The sequence below is a fragment of the Corvus brachyrhynchos genome, unplaced genomic scaffold (assembly GCF_000691975.1).
Source record: "Corvus brachyrhynchos isolate BGI_N302 unplaced genomic scaffold, ASM69197v1 scaffold428, whole genome shotgun sequence".
NCBI classification, from domain to species: Eukaryota; Metazoa; Chordata; class Aves; order Passeriformes; family Corvidae; genus Corvus; species Corvus brachyrhynchos.
The window spans coordinates 1,094,800-1,115,076 of record NW_008239766.1 but is presented as its reverse complement, the minus strand read 5'-3'; the positions used below and the strand labels follow the sequence as shown (position 1 = coordinate 1,115,076).

Genomic DNA, 20,277 nt, shown 5'->3' with positions numbered 1-20,277 from the left:
GCTCATTTTTTTCACCAATGAAAGCAGTAAATGATTGGAAAAACTAATAGGCAACACCATTGCTCTGCTGCATCCTAGGAAGGATAGTACTGTAGGGAGAGCCTGAGGTCTTAAAAGATGAAGCAATCTAAGCTAAAATGAGGGAAAAAAAATTTTTACCAGATGTTGAGCTCTGGTACATATTGGTATGTTCACCTTGCATACTGTGTGAAAACATTTGAATCAAGCTATTTCTGTGTATCACCTGAAAAGATAGTACACAAATAAAAACTTGGCAGTTACTATCTCATCTAAGTCAGTAAAACAGAATTCTTTAAACATCTGGAAATGTTTATGAAATACAGACTCACATTTAACTAAAGTTAATGGAGACTGTTCTGTAAGATTAATAGAGGTTTTTACCATTTTGCAGAGGACAACAATGTCCTTTGCAAACAATCCTGCCTGGGTTGTTTAAAGAGGAGCATTGCCCCAGGTGGAGGGAAAGGATCAGTCCCCTTTATTTAGCTGTGCTTGAAGTACTGTGTCCATTTCTGGGTGTCTTATGGCAGTAGAGACCTGGACATACTGAAGAGTCCAGTCAAGGGCACTAAGGTGTTTAAGGGCCTGGAACAGCTTACATACGAGGAACAGCTGAGAGAGTTGGGACTGTTCATCCTAAAGGAAAGGGTCAGGGAGGGTACTATAAATGTATGTAAACACCTGAAGGGAGACTGCAAAAAAGACTCATCCAGGCTCTTTTTAGCAGTGTTCAGTGACAGGACAAGAGAAAAAGGACAAACTTAAACACAGGAAACTCAGTCTGAACACAAGGACAGCCTTTCTAACTGAGGATGACTGAACACAAGCACAGGTTTCCCAGAGAGATTGTGATTTCCCTCCTTGGACATATTCAAATGCCATCTAGACATGGTCCTGGGCAACTGGCTGTAGGTGGCCCTGCTTGAGCAGGGGGTGACCTTCAAATTTCACTTTCAACCTCAAACATTTTCTAATAGTGTGAAATATGACCTTATGGTAATAAACTCACATTTGCCTATCTAAAGAGAAAATAAAAATGAGATCTAATTATTATTCTGCTGCCCATTAATCTTTCTGGCTGACAAAAGCTCTTAAAAACTTATGAATGGCATCACAATTTCCATCAGGAATAGAGAAAAAAACCACATAATCGGGGTGGAGGGGAAAGGCCTGCATGAACACAAGTTTCATATCTCAGCTGGGTTGTTGCTTTGTCATACACAAGAGATGAATTAATACAAAAAGTGTGAAAAGCCTCCCAGTAGCAGCAGTTTTGTCTTTAAGAAACAGTTATGAATGACAGCCTCAGACATATTGCTATGAAGAGAGCCTCAAGCCCTGTCATGAGAGATCTCATAAAGCTTTCCCTTCCAAGGTGTTTCTCTGGAAAAACATCTTCTATTTATATCATGTTAAAGGAAACAAACCTAAATGTAAACATGCCATGTTGCTTTGAAACTCACATATAAAGGAATCTTCTTTCACCTCAGTTTATCATATTTATTCAGGGTTAAATCAGTGTCTGCTGTGTTGACTTCTCAAAATTCAGTAGTTCTATTCTAACTCTTCTTATACCTAAAATTTAATGATATCCATAATTTTATTGAAATTAGTCCCTGTCCATGGCAGAGGGAATGAAACTAGATGGTCTTTATGGTCCCTCCTAACACAGGCAATTCTGTCATTTAGGAATACAAAAGACAAAAAAAATCTTACCATTTTTGCTTTTTAAAATCCTTGTATATTACATTTTTACTGAGAAGATTAGATTGATTTCCCCCCAGTATAATATTAGGTTCATAATTTCTTTACTTCAACTTTCTTAATTAACAATACATGCTTCAAGATCCTTCTCATTTGTCCAAATTCTAATTCTACCAAAGCATATCTTTAAAAATATCTTTACTATCCTTAGTATTTATTACTCTTCTGGCAAAATTTCAGTGCAGTTTTTATTATTTTTTTTACTCAGGTGATAGTCAACGAAGTTGTTTTATGGCTGAACAAAATCCATGAAGTGAGTCAGTGACAGAGTTTTAAAAGTAGGATGGATATTGTTTTTAGTGAATGAATCAAACTTGTATGGCTGTCAATTTATTCCAGAATTTTCTTTGTCTTCCCAGGCTGTACTTTCCTCTTAATTGTATCACTTACTCTACTGGGCAGTTCTAATTATGGCTGTTTTGTCTTGATTTACAGCATACAAATATCCTCATTTGGAATGTATTTAAAGCCAAAGATAGTAAATCATAAATCATTATCAATTAACAGCTTATAATGAGAAAAAATTGACTTCTTACTGGTAATTGCTAAACATTGTGACAAATGTGTTTCATAAAAAATGTCCTCTTATCAGCATGACATTGTCATAGCAAATCAAAGCAATATCATGATTTCTTCAAAATCCTCAGAAGGTATTTATGGATCTTGTGCTGATATGTGACCTGGGTTGAAGAAGATGTCCAGTATATATTTTTAGATATATACAGTAAAAAGAGATTGATAATATCTCTTAATAAATAAAACTCTTGAATATAGGCTTAACTTAGTGTATACCTTATGACACCTTTATGAATATTTTCCTGAATCAGATTCTATATAAAGTATATAATTTTTCATATATTATGTTAATTCTCACCAAGCTGAAAAATAATTGCTTAGCTTAGAAAGATTATAAAATATGATCTTTGTATGTAGAACAAGGAGTTTATATTGTTTAGATTTTGAATGGGAGATAGTGAATAAACATACTCTAAATCCTAAAAAAGTTTGGAAAAAACATTCAAAGTTATTTAACAGTAGGAGGTGTGAGTGGGCACACTCTCAGACTTACTCTGTCAACTCTACTGGTCACAGAGGATTTATTAGTTTCAGGTTAAGAGGGCTGACTCCTGAAATAATTCTCCTTTGAATTATTTCCCTTGGCTCTCCATTTGATACAATAGCATTAATATATACTTATCAGTAAGTACTTTTTAATGGAATTTACAAGAGTATTAGGTCATTGTTTTATTGGCTATCACTGATCCTCATTTTTTAAATCAAGAGACTTAGAAACAAATATTTATGTACTCCCTTCTCCTAACAAAATGTGTATGGGAAGCAAAGAACTGGAAAGAAGTGTAGATTTCTTACAATCTATATTTTACAATGTTGATAGGAAGAAAACACAGCCCAAATGAGCTGAGTAAGGGTCTGAATTCCAGGCATAGTGGTTCTCTCCTTCCAAATGGAACAGAAAATCTGATTATCCTTGTGGGAGAGAGCCACTGAAGCCATTTGGCCAGGCACATCCTACTGGAAGTGGACAGAGAATTATTTGGCCCTATATATCACATTTTAAGTGTCAGGTGAGGGGACAGAAAACTGCTTAAATTTTGTGGTCCATGGCCTCAAAAAACTCTGAGCTTTCCATTAGGAGCATTGAATGTGTTTTTGAAAAGAGTTCACCAGGATATGTTAAAGTGAAAACAGATACGACATATTAATTAAAGAATGGCTGAAACCTATGAAGTTAAAATTATAATATTTGTAAAAAAATTTCCTGCATTTTTTTAAGTAAATTGCTTAAAATTTAAGTATAGAAGTATATAAATACATTTAAATTTAAGGGTATATATATACCAGCATACACATATATATATATATATATATGAAGTATGAAAGTATATATAAATGTAAGTATAAAAATATAATTATTTTATAAATAAATTGCTTTTAAAACTCCCAGTAAAAGAAGAGGTTGTTAGGAGATACTAAGCATATGAATTTACAATTATTTAAAGATGATATTTGAGACATGGAATTTTATATTTTCAAAATTAAGGAAGAGTGATCTGTTGTGAAAGATTTTACTGGACATAGTCTTTAAGTTCAGAGAAGAAAATGAAGTAATTGGAAATGATCATGAAAAATTTGATGCTGTTTTCAATTTTGAACAGTGTTTTCTCATCTTTCTCCTTCGCCTTTCCTGTGGTGGCGTATTTGTGCCTTGTTATGTTTAATCCTTTAAATTTCTCTTCAGTATTTGTATCCTGCTGCAAGATTTTTATCCACCTACATTGTTAAATAGGTAAATTGCTAAATACTGACGAAATAAAAGCTATATGGCTAATGTTTTGATTTCTGTGTACAGTGCAGCATAATTTAGCTCCTGAAATCAGAAAATGGATACACGCAAGTCATGACTTATGACTGTCAAGACATACTGGGAAGCTGTTCCATGTGTATAGGCAGCCTGGGATATTTTCAGGCATTTCAGCATGTTTTCTGCAACCCTATACCTGTACTAATCTAAAAAAGAAATGAAGAAAATAAATTGTGGGGATTATTTTCATAAAGAGTTTTTGAAAGTGATCCCTCTAAACTGCTGCTTTTTCAATGAAACCATTCAATTTTTATGTTGTACAAGATAAATATACCTTCACCTCTGCAACCAAAGGTCCTAATCAGAGACATCATAACAAGTTGCACGCACAGGACATACAAAAGTTTGTTTTGTCCGTATGCTGCAGCACGGTTTGCTCTTGTCTGGATGTATTTTTCATTTCAGAACAAATGACTAGAGACAAGGTAGTCTTTCAGGTTTGTTTACTCCCCTCTCACTTCTGTAGCACAGCAAACAAAGTTCCAGTGATGGGAATGGTCCATGTGAGTCAAGGTTATATATGTGATGAGCAGTGTGAGGGGCTGGGAGGAAGAAAGATAATGATAAATAGAAAAAAGGGAAACACCCTGCTCTTCACATCTGCAGTCAGAAGAAGAGTGTGGAGGGAGAATCAATGCTTTCACAGGAACTGAGCAGGAGGCTAATTGGGATATAACAAGTCACTGTGAAATTAATTGGGCTAACACTGATTTGTATTGTAGTATTTGATGTGGCAGTTTGAGATTGTGTCCTCAAATAATGGTGCAAAATAATTATTCCAATGGAGCATGGGCTATCACCTCAGATATTTTCAGGAAAGCACACTGGTTATAGCAGGGCTGATTTGTTGTGCCAGTCAGGAAAGTAGAAAACATCAATTTTTGCAACATAAAATATTCAACCTCAGTTATAATTTGTCATAATTACAGCTCAAATTTTGCCAAATTCAAGCGCTATAGAAGGTTAGTAAAAACACACACTACAGCATACAAGAGATATGTGTTTGGCTGCATGTGTGTGCATGCAGAATATGAAGGACTGCACATGTCCAGTCAGCCCTAGTTACCCTATGCCCATCTCTTCAAGCTTTGGACTAAAAGGCAATGACCCCATTGAGGGCCAGTGTGCAAGAATTGTATTCTTATGTATTTCTGTCCTGCTCTACTCCTGTCCTGTTTCGTTTCACTCATCCCTTTATGCTGCAGTGCTTGTGCACTGCACACAGTACAAGAAAAATGTACCACTCAGAGAAACTTTATGAGGGACAAAAAGTTCTGAATGGATCCCACTGGGACCATATGAAAGCCACTGCTCCTCCCTGATCAAATTAATTAATGCTTGATAAATCACATATGCATATTAGACATATGAGGAAAATTGGATTAACAGTCAATATTTCTGTGTAAATGACATTAAGTTATTTTCTTGTACACTTTTTCACCCAATGCAATTCTGCAGAGTGAGAAACCACACAATGTTCATTCTTTTTTCTATAGAACAAATTAGAAAAAAGCCATTTCATTCTTTGCAGCATGAAATAACCGAAGAATGAAATTGTGGCTTTAAGTCTGACATTGCAATGCAACACCACATTTTACCAGCATTTTACAAAACTGAATGCATTTTAGTATTACCATCTGTAACAGGAGGATGTCTTTTCTATCACAGCTCCTGAGCAAGGGTACAAGAGAAATTGTGACACTGACTTAACTCCTGCTGAGCTCAGACACAGATCTATACACTCCTCACCTTCTGTCTCCTCTACTGCAAGCAGTTCAGATAAGTAACAGGTCTTCAACTTTATATGTTGATTTTTACCTTTCACGTTCTCTTCCCTTCCTTGCTATGCTCCATATCAAACATTTTATATCCCAAAGGTTATTTTGTAGGCCAGCCAGCAAACTTTCTGTAGTAACTAGCTATTGTCAATTTTTTCCAATTGCTGTAAGTCATATTCAGTTTTATTCTATCTGAGAATACTCTTTAATGGTGTTCTTTTAAAAACACAAAGTATGTAAGTAAGTTTGATTCAATACTCATCTACCTTGCCATTTTAGCCACTCAGACACATCTGGGTCTGAGAAAACACATAGAAAATAATGATTTTTATCTTCATTATATGTTAGAAAAAAAAAGTTTATTCTTTTTTTGTGTTTACATATAGTTATTGTCCCTCAAGGTCCAATAAGTGCACAACTGGCCTTTTTAACATGCAAATATGAAGAAAGCTCAAAATTGATGCTCACCAGGTAGGCAAACCAGTATTTAATGTGTAATTCCCTAATCAACAATATTTTCTCAATAAAAACATGACAAGAACATGAGTATTCACCTTGGTCCTGTTAAATCATCCTACTTTGTGAATGTATATAGTAAGGTTTATACAGTAACTACTATTGTGTTGCCATGCAGCAGTACTACTGATGTGAGCCTAAGCTCTGCTGACCTCAGATCATCCTCTCACAGGTCACCGTAGATCGGGTTGGTGCTAATGTGAGGGAGTCCGGGCAATTGTCTCAAAAAGGATTGCTTAATCTTGTGCAAAGCACTGTAATAAAATAACAAATAAAAATAAAAATAAAAGAAACATTCTAGATTTTATAGCTCAGACTTTTTCCCAATGGTGTCTCAGCTGCTTTATGGGTGAGATAGTGAAGAATGCCACTGAATACTTCCCCATGGAACAAATGACCTTATTTAATTTTGATGGAGAACCACTTCCTTTCTCCACTTGTGCTCCTTTCTGTCTTTCTTGGATTCAAAAAATTTTGCAGGATTTTAAAGTCATTTCATATTTAATAAATCATGAAGCAAACCCTCTATATATAAAGTTGTTATGAAGGAAAGGACCTTAATTTCAGCAGGTAGGTACTCCCATTTCCCAAACTGCAAAAGTGATCAGAACAAAAAGAGTTTGCGACCTTTCCTTTTTGTTAAACTTAAAACCCAAAGGATATCTTTATTTTTAAAAGTACTATTTCAAGTAATATAGACAGGTACACTGACTGTGTTTAGCAATGGAGTTGGGTACTCGGCTTTACTCTTTATGTCACTTCTTTAATTTCCCTCACCGAATAAAAAATGTGATCTGCCAGACAAAGAATATGATTGAGCTCAGAAATTTGCTTGAGGTGCATATTGTAGCACAGTAGTAAGTATAACTTGTCCTGTGGAGTGACTGAGAGAGTTCATATTTGATGTAACTGGAAGGATAATTAAAGATGAAGAAAAAGTAGTATGTGCTGCTGCTACACGAACAATGTTGAGAGCTGTCATAGCTTCATGTAAGATAAAAGCACAGAGATGGATATTATGGCTTGCTATTGATGAAAGTTTAATGGCAGAACCAAGGTTGTAAGATCTTACACTTTTCGTCCTCTAATAACAATTCTGTTCCTGCAGAGGGCTCCCAGAGACAGCATGGAGGGTTAGGTTTTTTGGGGGGAGGAGGTGATTTACTTCTTGTTTTATTTCATCTGGATAAGATAGCAAATAATATAAAAATCACATTGACATGTCGGGCAGAAAAAGTTAATGGTGACTGGAGAGTTTAAGAGATTTTTGCCTTTTAAAGCATTTAGATCTTGCTAGAATTTGCACTCAGGCATCAGATTTGCAATCTCTAAACAAACTTGCAGACTTGGCCTACTGAAAGTTGCAGATGCTCAGTGTTTGCCAGGATCAAGTATTAAGTTGGCTTTAATTTTCTACTGCTTTGAACTTCCATTCTCATGCTTTGGCTATTTCCTGGCCTTTCAAGTTTTCTCTCTGTTTTGGATACTTGTTTTCTGCCTAAAAAATTTCCTATTGATCCTTCTTCAATTCTGTTTGAAAGCTCAGTAGGCCTAAGAGTTGTTTCTTTGAATCTTTTGACCAACTAAACTGAATTTTCAACCCCGCTTATCTTCAGTAAGCTATTCTTTGATATGCTTTCACTCTGGCTCCAGAGATTGCTTCCCTTTTTTTCATTCATTTCATGCTGGTGAAGAAGTCGCTCTTTGAGTACACATTGCCTTAAGCTGTTGTGAAATGGATAGAGCTAGCAAAATAGTCTCCATTTGTTAAAAATCATACTCAGTGATCCACAGTTTTCTTTTTTCCTTTTTTTTTTAAATCCCAAGCAGAATAAAGGTATACTTTCTTTATTTTTCTGAGGAAAAACAGAAAAAAATACACATTCTTAGTATTTATTTTTAAATGCAATAAAAGCTCTGGTAGAGTGCCTTTTGTTGCTGTTGAGGATATTGTTAAACATGAAACCAGCCATTAGTGCTGTTGTGCTTGTAGTGTAGCTTTCCTTTGACAGTAGTAGCTGAATGTACCAGTCTAGCTTTTAAAATCAAATTTAAAATGTTGTCACCCATTTAAAAGACTTGATTTTTCATCAGATCTCTGTGGCAGGAAAAAAAATTGGATAAGGAAGTAGTATAGAATGATGCAGGAGAATATTTATAGACCTCAACATCATGAGAACAACATTGCTGTGCAAATAAATAATAACAGTTTTAACTTTTCAAACTGGGTATGAGGAATTTAAGTCATCAATATATTATGTCCATTTTTAGTGTAAATTTCATCAGTGTAAACCAGTTATAAGTTATGCCAGCTCTGAAATACCAAACTGATGTAAAAATCACAGCATTCTGACTTTGAATGACTGATTTCAGTCATTTTGTTATTGTTTTCTGCTTACTGGCTAACAAGTGACAAAACCCATCTTAAATTTTAAACAGTAAGTTAATTTCTATTTACACATCTGTTCTATGTTCACCAGTTCTGTTGAATAAATAGCATTATTTCAGACACAATCCATATAAACAATTGGACTCACTTTTTTCTTGTAATTCCATTTATCCACTTGCATTTGTAATGTCTTTCATGCTAAAGCTTCTCTATAATAAGCAGAGGGCGGTTGTGGATTAAAATCTCAACATCATTATGTACTAAATTGCCTGTATTAAGTAAAGCAAATTCTTATAGAATATATTGCAAGAAAATAAACAGCACATATGTATTACTTAACCCTTCAATGTTCAAAGAAAGACTGAAAAATTTACAGTGTACAAGAAAAAAAGAGGAGAATTTTTTTTTAACTTATTTCTGGGTTTAAATTCTCTTACTACTCAAAAAAACCCAACAAAACCAACACAGACAATGTAACAATACTTATTTCTTTTACAAAATTATGTAAGCAACCAATGAACTTCTGGGATCACTGAGTTGCCCCTGAATACTGTGGGCAGAAATAGTTCTGAAGCTGTTGCACCCATCCATTTCCTCAGTGCTGGATTTGATATGCAAAGAACAAACATAAAAACACCTTTAAATAAAATGTTGTCTCACAGAGAAACACGACAGATGTTCTAGCTCCTCCCTCCTCTATCTGTTGACAACTGGTGAAAAAAAGAAGACAGCTGAAATTTGGATTTGTTGAAGAGCCTAGATAATCATACAAAAATAGGCAAGAAAGTACTGAGATGTCTAAATAAGTAAGAAATAACCAGAAAAATCTCGGTGGGGTGGAATTTAGTGCTGGAAGAAAATGTGATGAGAGATGGGCAGATGCATGGGAGAGGTAGCACTGAAAGGGATTTGGGTGTGAAAACAAAAAGCAAGAAGCATGCAACTAAACAGGAAAGTTGATAAAATGGAATGGATTCATAACTGTATGGATGGAAAGTTAACTTAGAACCTCTGTGGTGAATCCACAGAGGAAGGATGTGAGTACAAAATCACTAGGAATTATATTTGACAAAGAGTTAGAGGAAGAAAAGCTCTCACAAATTTTGAAGGAAAAAAGTAGCCTTTGACTCCCAACTGGATGTTAGATATAGTAACTGGTGGTGACACCGTGTGCAGTGAGCAAAGATGTGCTCAAACAGGACAAGTTTTAATCAAAGAACATCAGCGAGCTTCATGTGGAAGACTGAGAAGTTACTAAGGTCTTCTACAGATTTACAGGCTCTCATATATTTTGTCAGAATAAAAGACAGATTTACAGTGGAAGCATTCTCACTGTTTCCTGTATCAGATATTTCATGAGCTTTCTAGCAAAACTTTAACTAAGCTTCCAGATGTAATTGCTAGCTTGATGTAATATTTCCTCTGAGGATTTTAAATATGAATTTTTTCTCGTAACAAAGGATTTGGGTTTTTTTTCTTTTTTTAATATTAAAAATTATTTAATTTAATTTTATCTTCCACTTGAAAACTATAAACTCATTAAAAACTGAAAGCAAAAATTGAAATCTTAGAACAGTTTATAAGAATAGTAGTGATTGATGGTGATGGTGATAGTATTCATAGGACTATAGGTCCAGCCCATTAATTTACAATTTAAAAAACATCTTCCCAGAACAAACATAAGATGATAGATTTTCTCAGTTAAATGCCACCTTTGTGTCTGAAAAAAATAATCTTTTAATTTCATAGTTGTAATAAAAATGGAATGTGAGGCTGAAATACACTTTTCTTCATTTGGTTGATTGGCTGGTTGATTGCTTGGTTTTTGTTGGTATGTTTTTTCCAGCAAGAGAATTCCATATACCTATAAATTTAGTGTTGGAAAATTTAAAGGAAACATGGGGACTTTCATAATACTGAAAGTAAAATAGAAGGAGCATATCCCAGATCTGAGCTGTCTGGGTTGACTTCTACACCTGTCAAGCCTACAATAAAGTCAGCAAAATCTTCAAAAACAGATCCATTTTCATTTAGGCACAGGAACATTCTAAGGCCATAAAGGAACAAGAAAAAATAGAAAGGACAGCAAGTAAAATCCAATATTTTTCATTTTAAAGTTCGCTGCAGTTCATTTTACAGACAACCAAGAGACAAGCAGGCATAGGAATAATATACTGCAGCAAAATGTTGTTGCTTGCTCTGAAGCAACCAGAAACAAGTTTTAGATGCACTTTTTTACTGGTATTTTCAGACATATGTATAAGAAGAACATTCATCTTTCATACCTTATGGATGCTGCACATATTGTAAACTTTGGAGTGTGTGCAATACTAAGAAGATGTACAAGTTTTGACAGAAATGTGTATAATCTGCACTTGTTTATCAAAATACCTGTGTGATCATGTATGACCTGGGAGCTTTAAAAGAATCATTTTCTGCTTGGACTTCTCAATCAAATACATACTGGTCTTCAAAATATCTGAAACAAGCTATTTTGACTATTCATATTTAACTGAGACCTCAAAATCACTACAGTTTCTGCTGTCTCAGCCCTTTCTGGCTATGATTTTAGTTTTGACATATTGCTAAAAAAAATGTGAAAATCATAGTTCTGAAAGTTCTGACTGAAGTCAAATCAATTATGTGAGAAGGGATCATTCAGGCATAGTATTGCCATTCAAACCAAAATCAATCAGCTCAATGTTTGTCATGCAATTCCTCTTAAAATATTGCACCCACACTTACCCTGAGGAAGGAGATACCAGACCTTATGTAAGACAGAGGTTCTTGTGGTGTTTCCATTGTGCTCTAAATTGGAGAGTCTTGAAAGTCAAATCATAGCTAAATAGGCACAAATTCACCTGAATTGGCCCATCATTATTTAAACTAATCATTCACTAATATGATAGCAATGGAGAGAATTTCAGTTAGTAAATTATTTAATAAGAAGTTGTTGTATAGTTATTTGGGCATAGAGTAGGTAGAGAACATTACTGTAAGTTCTTATTTGCTCAGATTGCTATCTGATCAAATTATGTGTTTTGAAAAAATGTTATTCACAAACTTTTTGGAGTGTTTTGGAAGCTTAAATTCATCTAAGATGATAGAGAGAACTGAATAGCTGAATTGAACTCAGGATTTGTTTTCCAAATTAGATGAAGTTATTTAAATATTTGGTCATCAAAGATTTTAATTTACTCTTGGCACCATTTCAGGTTCAATTTTTTTGATTTAAACTATGACTTAAAGCATTCTGTTTTCCTCCGATATTCCAAGAGATGCTTTCTGTACACATCATTTAATTAATGTACAGATGTTTTGTTTTGTAAGGCCTTGGAGCTCAGCACAGCAGGTATTAGCATGCAGCTTTTAAACAAATATTTCAAAAATTTGTGTATCTAAAGAATTATTCTCTACTGATATCTGACTTCTAATGTTAATTCATCCATGATCTCAAAAATACACTGAAAATATCTGCAGATGAGGGATATTAGGTTAGCATGGTATTCTTCAGTTAGCATTAAACTGTGAAGCTTCAGTACTGCAGCTCCATATGTTAGGAATCAAGGCAACTTCTTCTAAACAAATATGTGCAATAAGTGCATTAAAGAATTTGACAAAGTATTCTGTGATTTATAATCTTATGTTGATAGGAGGGATGAGCCAATTTTCTGATTAATTTTTCTCAGGTTATTTCAAAACCCTGTAGCAATGCAAATCTGTGCAATGCTTCATGATATATTAAGAATATGACATTTTTAATCTTCACTTTAGGGAGTCATCAAAATTTAGGACTTAGTTAATGTGACAGGATTTGTATTGCCATTATGAAAGTATTCAAGACCAGATGTAATTATGCTTCTTCATGGTATTTACCAAGGCACATACACTCAAATTGCTCTCAGTTCCTTTAGCAAAACAAATTGTGTTTTTCTGCCAGTTGGGACTGTTTTCCATAAGAAGCTGTTGTTCATGTAAGAAAGTATAAGTCACCTAAAAACATTCTAAATTATCATTTTGTTTTTTTCAAAATTGTTAATTTGTGAGAGAGTTATAGTAATATTGAAAGTAAAAATAGAACAGCCTACTAGAGGTGGTTCAAAGTAAATTGAACTTCAATTAGCATAGGAAATTACTGTTTTATCTGTCTACTCTCTAAAATGGTGTAGAGCAATTAAATAATATAAAAATAATAATGGAATCTTGTAATCATAGACTACCAGGTTGGAAAGGACCTCAAGGATGGAGTGCTGGCAATAGGTTGTAAAAATAGGGAATGAAGAAACAAAAAATGAAGAAAAATGTATTTCTAGTTCACAATGCAGATTTTTATTGGATTTCACAATAATAATTTAAAACAAATTTATTTTCTGCACCACATTCTGCAGGAACAAAGTCTTCATTTCACATACTGTCAGCTTAACTGTAAGAGGGAATCAAGTTCTTCTAACTTGTTCCAAAAATTAGCATAACTGGAGAGGGGTTTGGAATTTGTTCTTGAGTTCTATACTCAGGCACAAATATTACAAAAAATCCAATCAAAGCATTCAGATGGAATTTATCAGATCCTCCTCTAGTCAAAATCATGGAAACTGAGGAAGATTAAATGTATCAGAAGAGTGTGCCGGCACTGGAATAGATTACATTTTAACAGTTTATTTTATTCTCCCTTCTCATGTGATTAAAAGCATATACAAAATAAGAGCCAATGAAGTGGCTACCTCATGTATTTGCAACCAGACTTTCTTTGGTGACATGTAGAGAATCTTAAACTGTTTTACTCAGTCTCTGAAGTCTGTTCATTATTGCACCATGATTTCTTAGTAAAACTACTTGGTCACTGAAGAGAGAGAATAATCATAACAAATACATTTTAGAAACATTTTCAAAATAAATGCATCTTAAGATTGGAATACTAGATTATTCTGAAACTAAAATTGAAGCAGCTTTCCCTGAAATTCTTAAGAGATTGAATCTGATAGCCTGAGAAAATAAACTCAGAAGAGCAAATTGTCAAGAACATGTAAATCATTTGGAAGTCTTTACTCGTGGGCTAAAAATCAGCAATGGAAACATTTTTTTTCCATCTCTCATTCTTTTGTTTCTCATTAGGGAAAAGGCTTTCAGAGCATTGTCAGCTAAAATGACCTATTTTTCCCCTAAAATTTCTTTAGATCTCCTCATTTGTACCTAGAACTAGAGTGCTGTGATTTTCATAGCTCTGTAGTCTGAGTTCTTAAAGTGTTTCTGACTAATATGAAAAAGTTTACTTACCTAAAAAGACTAATTAACTTACCTAAAAAGTCTAATTGTTTAGTGTTTCAATCATTATTCATATATCTACAATGTTTTGCCTTTATAATTTCTTTTTACACATACTTACTTACACAATACTTTAATGTGTTTTTACAGAATTTTTCATCTTGGGGAAAATTATTCTCTATTTATTTCCTAATATGTGGTAGCAGTGGTTTGCTGCAATCTACTTCAATATAATAAAATATTTATTTGGTTTCAGATGTGAAGTAATCTTTTCTGAGAAAAGAGGTGGAAGGCTATTTTGATCATTTTAATTGGATCAAAACATGTTTAAAATACTTGCTGTAAGTGCAAAGCTTGAATTTTACTTTTGGTCTCTATTATAATAACAATGAACTCTACATTTTCATAGCCAACGTTTCAAGCATAAAGGAGACTCATTTGATTATAAATGGCAGTTTTCAGAGGAATTTGTCATTAAAGCAGCCAGATGACTAAAAATAATTTTTTATACTAGCAGAAGAGGCAAGGAACAAATAAAAAATTTTGATGTTGATGATGGATGAATAAGTGACAACTAATGTTTCATTCAGTAGACTGAGTTGTCATTGTAAACATAGTTATTTATCTTTGAAATATTTATTTATTCATGAAAGATCCATTATTAAAAGGATAACTATTTATGAGTTTGGACTGATTATAGAAAACAATTTCAAGTGAAATAAAATGGAAATAGGGAAATGGGATTTTTGTTTTTATATGGAGTAGTCAACAACTGTTTCCCTGATTAGCATTGTGGTTTTGGAGTGTAGTTTATTCTCCATTGTTTGCAGTGAAATACTGTGTGATTTTATTCTGTGTTCTAGCCTAACTATGATTGCAATTTAATGTATCCATTTTCAATATTAATATTTATATTTCCAGAAAATGCCAGGACAGAATAAGACATAAACCCAACCAAAGGGCAGAATTCAAACTGACATTTTCCTAGGCAAATGGAAGGTCATTGTGGGGAAAAATGGGATGTGCAGTTATATTTCTTCATTTTGGTAGAAACAACAAATGAAAGGAGTGACAGACTAAGTTCTAATAAAAACAAAGACATACAGTGCACACACATAAGTTATTCCATGCTCTCCACAAATGGGCCAAGTTCCTGTTGGGACATATAAGTAAGTTTGTCCTACAGGAAAAATGAAAAAAACCCAAAACCACCAAAAAAACCACAACAAACAACAAAATGCCAACCTCCAATCTTTTAGCAATCTTAATTGTCCAAAGAGATACATAAAATCAACTTTTCAAAAAATGATGTAATTTAGTCTAAATGCAAGAAGATTTAGAGATTATTATTAGCAATATAAGAGTTGCATGAGATAATAGATACAAAAATCTCGTAAAAATAATTTTAAGTCTAGAAAAAACCATTATTTTATAGGATTAAAAAAACATGTTTATTTTATTTTACAGAAGTAGTTTATCTTAAATACCACTTAAAATATATGTTCCAATCACATAAGGTTACATTTGAAAATTGTGTACATATTTGAGCAACAGTTAGGACTCGACAAGGATTTTTGATTTCACTTTTTGCCACTAAACAAAATAAATTCTTGCTTATATCCACATGCTTTTTCTTTGAATAGCTGTCTTTCTCTGGTAAATTAAGAAAAAATTGCTTTATACTGAATATGTTCCTAGTATTTGTGTAAGATTTCATATCAACGACTGGTGGCTTGAATGAATTTACCACTTGATTTAATGGTCTCTTCTGACATTCATTCCTATCTGTTGCTCTCCCTGAACACTTGTTATTTTGTTGTTTTGTTCTTTGGTGATAGTAGTGTTTTTGTGCTCTAATCATGAACTATTGTATTAAGTGTAAATAAACCCAGAGCAAATAACATCTCCTGTACCAAGGGCTCACAGTCTATAAATGTAACTGTGAGACTTTCACATATTATTCACTCCTCTTTTTTATTGTTTTTCCTTCTGTCTTTTCTTTTTCACTTATGTTTTCCAAATTTATTCTTGCAGAGTGGAGTGGAAGAACAGAAGATTATTGTGGGGCTTTCTTTGTTCTGTTTGAACATAAAACTTTTCTCTTGGCTGATTTATAGAAAGGGAATAAATCAGTCATGAATACTATGACAAGAGACCTTGACAGTGTTTAAACACTTGCAGTAAGAGCCAAATAGAGGAGGTTTTTTTTATTTTAGAAACTAAATTTATAGGAAATCTAAGTTAACCCTCAGTGCAGCAGCTAAGCAGCTTTGGTGTCTGGTGCAGTCAAGTTTTGGGTTTTCAAATCTGAATTACACAACATGTGGGTTTTTTTATTATCTAATAGCTTTATTACCACCAATGGAAGAACTATAAAAAGATCATCTGCATCATGGTAAACTCCTCAGATGTCAGGGAACTCATTACCGCTTGACAACACTTAATTTCTCCTGAAATGTTTTCATTGGGTGGATTTTTCTTTGGGAGAAACAGAAGTTGGTCACCATCAGGCAGGTAATGTGCTCTTAGTATCTGCACAAGTGGTTTCACCACGGAGAGTATGTGCTTCCAAGCTCTGTAACTGTTGGAGTAAAAACTACTGGGATGCTCAGAAAAGGTGTGTTTCTTTTTCTTTTTTTTCACTTAAGCAAATCTCATCAGATTTCCTATATTTATATGGCAAGGTAGCAAAAGATTATTCAGTCTGTTATGGTGAAGTGCAATGTTTGATTGAAGTCAGGAGAGAGGATTTAGTATCACCATCTATTTAAGCAATGACTGCGTATGATGCCAAATATGCAAGTAGATAAACAAACCATTTATCAAGATAGAAGGTTTCCAGCACAAAATCTACAGCAGCCTTAAGAAATATAGCTAAGCTGTTCCAGCTGATTTGAAAAACACATAGCTCTCCATTTTAGCAGATAGTAAATATGCTCCCCTAAAATGGTTGCACTTTTAGCTCAATGCAGTAATTTATTTTTATTTATTCATTTTTGTCATGGATGGGAATTGATGTAAGATTTTTTTTTTTTAATTTATTGGAAGATAATCAAATTAATTCCAATTAGCTGCTGGTATTTTAAACTTTTTCTGTGGTAAGCTTAAAAGTCCTGTTGTGGTCACCATTTGTGAGTATATGTTTTCCTTGTCTGAATGATGTGCTATGATGCACAAAAAATTGAATTTTTTAATTTTTCAGATGTGTCCACTCCATATTGCCTGTTATTTGGATCAAAGTGAGATGTAATCTAAAAAATATCATAGAAGATGAAAAATAATATAGCAGGATGCATTGTTCATTTGCCCTTCAGGAACATTTGTCATAGCCTCAAAAACAAATGTCATAGCCTCAAAAAAAAAAAGAAAAGGAAAAAAAAAAAAGAAAAATAAAGACATAGATATATATGTATATGTATACATATATATATATATATTTATATATGACATTAACAACAGGAAAAGTTCTAGAGCATCATGTCTTAGCTTCTAAAGAATAAAAAGTCTACTTTATAAAATAAACATAAATATTGGTAAAAACAGTGGGTAAGCTGAATTCACTTTGTATAAGAGGCTAACAGAAAAGTACAGGAAGATTTTTAATTGAATTGCAATGAAAACAAAAGGAGAGGATAAAATTCCCCAAGTTCTTCTATTTGTAAAATCCAGAAGCAGGAAAAAGAGGCATTCTTCATTCACAGGAATGAATATAAAAATCAGGAAAAAAACCATGTTTTCCAAGCTACAGGAAATATAACATCATGTTGGAAATTACAATATAAAATAAAGTAAGTATTTTCTCCACAACTCTCACGCTTAGAAATCACAAGAGCCAACAACCTCCATAAAAAACCCCTTCCACTCAATAAAAAAAGTCATTCTTTAATCTGTTTTTGTTTTGGTTTCATTATTGTGTCCGTGCCAATGCTATTATTCAAATTTATACTTCAATTTTAACTGCCTTCCTGCAAAAATAGGAATTATTGCTCTCTGGATGAATCTCAGTAATTACTAATTTAATTCCAAATCTTTGGAATTAATTTTTTCTCATTTTGAAAGCTTTTTTCTGCTGAAAATTTTTAGGATCACTAAAGTACCATTCTAAACTAAACTATTATGTACATCTCGAAATCCTGGCCAGATATGCTGATTGATGGGCTTATACTACTATTTTCTTAGCAAGGATAAGTCTGTGTTTGATTATTGGTGACTGCAAAAATTGTGGAACCCATTCTGGTTGTAAAGACTTTCCTGGGGGGAGCTTTAAAGGGATGAAATGAGCCTTTGAAAACTGAGTAAATGGATAAATCTTTGATGTTTGCCTACGGGCTTCTTGCTAATTTCTGAGCCAAGTGAGCATCCATTTCTGAAGTCAGCCCTGTCTGAATAGGATGGGCCAGAAGGAACAGGTGGACCTTAGAAAAAAAGTTCAGTACTACAGATGGGTGCTTGAAGAGGTTGGGCCAGGAGGAGAAATAACTGTGATGATCTTCAGAAAGACAGCACTTAGGTATGACATAGGTACTACTGAATTGCCAAGTCTGTGGCAATTAATTTCTGTACTTGATAAAACCACTTTCATTGGCTCATCATCCTGTTTCTCCATTTCAAAAAAGGTCAGTAAGAACTTTGTTTCTTTCTCCCTGCCCTCATCTTCTACCTGTAGACACAATCCAGCCTGTGGAAATCTGTTGGAAAGAAACCATTAAAGTTTTTAGTTTCTCTTTCATCTCTGATTAGCTTTGCAAATTCAGTTGAATTCAATCCCTAGAGTTCACTCTGTCACCGTTGCCTTTTACTTTCTACACACACTTATCTTCATTAGGAAAGATGAAGGGACTGAGAAACTTCAGAACAAATATTGTAATAATTCTTATCTGATCTTGAGCATTCTAGTATTCCATGAATGTAATTTTTTCCTTTTTTTCCCTTATAAAATATGTCTCTTTCTTCTTACAGCCTTACATTAGCAATTAGTGATAACTTAATGTCTTTTTCCTTTTCCTTCTCTTGAGTTTTTTGCTGGTCTTAATACCTCAATTTTAACAGCGTGATGTTGTACTAATATATACCACATATAATCAAAATGTTATAGTCTGGCTCGTTGATAGCAAAAGGTATACTTCAAAGAAGTTTATTCTCTCTTGAGTAAAATCAAATTTTATAGTAAAAGTTTTTAGCACTCATTTTCAAATAAATCTCACACCAACTGTTGAATATTTTTTTAGAGATGATAGCTTAGATTATTTCAAAAAGTCAGCATCTACTGTTTCCTTCCGAAATGAGTTTGTTTTCCCACAAAGAGTAAGACATGCAAAATGAAACCTTTAATTCACCTGACAACAGTGTATATCAGTATAGAGACACAGATTCCAGGTAGAAAGAAGTTTTCGTTTTGTAAAAATAAAAAGTAACAGTAAATAGATAATTAGAAATATGTCTTCAATTTCCTCGATGCATCTTCGCTTTGAACCTTTCACACACTTTCCCTTTTCTCACTCTACTTTTTATGTTCCCCATTATTTTGTTGGATTAACTTGCTTAGATACATCATAAGATAATCTGCTTTAAAGAATTTCACAGAAGGATTAATTCTGCCTAGCTTCCAGACTCTAATTGCTCCCAGTTCAGGATTTTTAACACTATCTGTTTCCCAGATCTGTCACCCTGTTGATTGCAGAGATCACCTCTTTGGTGAGCTTGGGCTACACAGTGAAAAAATCAACTGGGAAGCAGATGTGCATTATGTGTATTATCAGCAGTTTATTGAAAATCATGAAGCCGTGGAATCGTAGAACTACCAGGGCTGGAAGGGATCTTAAAGATCATCTCGTTCCAATCCCCCTGCCATGGGCAGCGACACCTTCCACTAGACCACATCGCTCAGAGGCCTATCCAGGGGTGGGGCAGCCACAGCTTCTCTGCCCTCCCAATTCCAGTGCCCTACCACCCTCACAGTCAAGAATTTTTCCCTGATAATATGATCTAAACCTACTCTCATTCAGTTTGAAGCCATTCCCCCTTGTCCTGTCACTCCAGATCCTCGTAGTCTCTCTCCATCTTTCCTGTGGGCTTCCTTCAGGTACTGGAAGGCCCCAATTAGGTCACCCCGAAGCCTTCTCTTTCCCAGGCTGAACAATCCCAGTTATCCCACTCCTTACTCA

At 34.0% G+C, this 20,277-nt stretch overlaps 1 long non-coding RNA gene across 1 annotated transcript in view; it reads right to left on the bottom strand.

Moving 5' to 3' along the window:
• Positions 1-15,547: 15,547 nt before the first annotated feature.
• The window catches only part of LOC108448778, a 10,834-nt gene continuing 6,104 nt past the window's right edge, over positions 15,548-20,277 (bottom strand). The window contains exon 3 of the long non-coding RNA XR_001864798.1: positions 15,548-18,801. This is a non-coding gene — a long non-coding RNA (uncharacterized LOC108448778). The remainder of the gene's footprint in view (positions 18,802-20,277) is intronic.